This window comes from Arachis ipaensis, chromosome B8 (genome assembly GCF_059453495.1).
Source record: "Arachis ipaensis isolate K30076 ecotype BB chromosome B8, ASM5945349v1, whole genome shotgun sequence".
Lineage (NCBI taxonomy): Eukaryota > Viridiplantae > Streptophyta > Magnoliopsida > Fabales > Fabaceae > Arachis > Arachis ipaensis.
The window spans coordinates 73998052-74000834 of record NC_142443.1 but is presented as its reverse complement, the minus strand read 5'-3'; the positions used below and the strand labels follow the sequence as shown (position 1 = coordinate 74000834).

The following is a 2783-nucleotide window of genomic DNA, read 5'->3' as shown; positions in this document are numbered from 1 at the left end:
ATAAGAACATTCTTGTTGAAGCTGATCCTGAACCTAAAAGGACTCTGAAGAGAAAGCTAAGGGAAGCTAAAGCAGAACTCTCCGGAGAAAATCTAACAGAAATTTTCGAAAAAGAAGAAGATATGGCCGAAAATAATAACAATGCAAGGAGGATGCTTGGTGACTTCACTGCACCTAATTCCAATTTACATGGAAGAAGCATCTCAATCCTTGCCATTGGAGTAAACAATTTTGAGCTTAAACCTCAATTAGTTTCTCTGATGCAACAGAACTGCAAGTTTCATGGACTTCCATCTAAAGATCCTTTTCAGTTCTTGACTGAATTCTTGCAGATTTGTGATACTGTTAAGACGAATGGGGTTGATCCCGAGGTCTACAGGCTTATGCTTTTCCTGTTTGCTGTAAGAGATAGAGCTAGAGTATGGTTGGACTCTCAACCTAAAGATAGCCTGAACTCTTGGGATAAGCTGGTCACGGCTTTCTTAGCCAAGTTCTTTCCTCCTCAAAAGCTTAGTAAGCTTAGAGTGGATGTTCAAACCTTCAGACAGAAAGAAGGTGAATCCCTCTATGAAGTTTGGGAGAGATATAAGCAACTGACCAAAAAGTGTCCTTTTGACATGCTTTCAGAATGGACCATTCTGGATATATTCTATGATGGTCTATCTGAACTATCAAAGATGTCATTGGACCATTCTGCAGGTGGATCCATTTACCTAAAGAAAATGCCTGCAGAAGCTCAAGAACTCATTGACATGGTTGCTAATAACCAGTTCATGTACACTTCTGAGAGGAATCATGTAAGTAATGGGACGCCTCAGAAGAAGAGAGTTCTTGAAATTGATACTCTGAATGCCATATTGGCTCAGAACAAAATATTGACTCAGCAAGTCAATATGATTTCTCAGAGTCTGAATGGAATGCAAACTGCATCCAACAGTACTCAAGAGGCATCTTCTGAGGAAGAAGCTTATGATCCTGAGAACCCTGCAATAGCAGAGGTGAATTACATGGGTGAACCCTATGGAAACACCTATAATCCCTCATGGAGAAATCACCCAAATCTCTCATGGAAGGATCAACAAAAGCCTCAACAAGGCTTTAATAATGGTGGAAGAAACAGGTTTAGCAATAGCAAGCCTTTTCCATCATCCACTCAGCAAAAGACAGAGAGTTATGAGCAGACCCCATCTAGCTTGGCAAACATAGTCTCTGATCTATTTAAGGCCACTCTAAGTTTCATGAATGAAACAAGGTCCTCCATTAGAAATTTGGAAGCACAAGTAGGCCAGCTGAGTAAAAGGATCACTGAAACCCCTTCCTAGTACTCTCCTAAGCAATACAGAAGAAAACCCAAAAGGAGAGTGCAAGGCCATTGAATTGATCATCATGGCCGAACCTACAAGGGAGGGAGAGGACGTGAACCCCAGTGAGGAAGACCTCCTGGGACGTCCAGAGATCAATAAGGAGTTTCCCTCTGAAGAACCAAAGGACTCTGAGGCTCATCTGGAGACCATAGAGATTCCATTAAACCTCCTTATGCCATTCATGAGCTCTGATGAATATTCTTCTTCTAAAGAGAATGAAGATGTTACTGAAGAGCAAGTTGCCAAGTACCTTGGTGCAATCATGAAGCTGAATGCCAAATTATTTGGTAATGAGACTTGGGAAGATGAACCTCCCTTGCTCACCAATGAACTGAGTGATCTGGATCAACTGAGATTGCCTCAGAAGAAACAGGATCCTAGAAAGTTCTTAATACCTTGTACCATAGGCACCATGACCTTTGAGAAGGCTCTATGTGACCTTGGGTCAGGGATAAACCTCATGCCCCTCTCTTTAATGGAGAAACTAGGAATCTTTGAGGTGCAAGTGATAAACCCATATTTTATTATATATTTTGTGCTTAGTTTGAGTGATTTATTCAATCCTTCACCCACTTATTCATGTTAATTGCATGGTTTTACTTTCCCATTCTTATTATGTGATGTATGTGAAAAACATGTTTCCTATGCTTTAAAATTAATTATTTTAATTACCCTTATTATCATTCGATGCCGTGATTAGTGTGTTGAGTAGTTTCAGATCTTCTAAGGCAGGAATGACTCAAAGGATGGAAAGGAAACATACAAAAAAATGGAAGGAAAGCACAAAACGGAGTTTTTGGAGAAACTGGCATCCACGCGATCGCATGGGCGACGCGGACGCATGCCAAGCGCAAATCAACAGCGACATGGCCGCATGACTAACGCAACCGCGCGCCTTAAGCAAAACACATATGACGCGGCCGCATGACTGACGCGACCGCGTGACAAGAAAAGCTCCAAATGACGCGACTGCATGACCCACGCGGACGCGTGACAGAGGCCACGCACCAGAAATTGCAGAAAACGCTCCCAGCAATTTCTGAAGCCCTTTTTGGCCCAAATCCAAGTCCAAAAGGCATAGACCAGAGGTTATGAAGTGAGGGAATGCATCCATTCGAGGAGAGCTCGCCAATTAGTTACTTTTCATGATTTAGATTTAGTTTAGAGAGAGATTATCTCTCTCTTTTAGGATTAGGATTTAGGATTTCTCTCTTTAGGAGTAACTCTCGATCCCAGGTTTAATGTTCCTTTACTTTAAGCTTCCCTTTCACTTTTGTTCATCCCATTACTTTAGATGATTATTTACTTTGCAATTTGATTTATGAATTCTTCCATGTTATAGATTACTCTTTTGAATTAATACTATTTGAGGTATTTCAGTTTAATATTGCTTTCTTTTATTTATCCTATTATTGCTTT

General features: G+C 40.8%; 1 non-coding gene across 1 annotated transcript; it reads right to left on the bottom strand.

The window, feature by feature from the left end:
- Positions 1–515: 515 nt before the first annotated feature.
- LOC148548495 (small nucleolar RNA R71) lies at positions 516–623 on the bottom strand. Its single transcript, XR_015898251.1, has one exon. It is a non-coding gene; the product is annotated as a small nucleolar RNA R71 (small nucleolar RNA).
- Between the last annotated feature and the right edge of the window lie 2160 nt (positions 624–2783).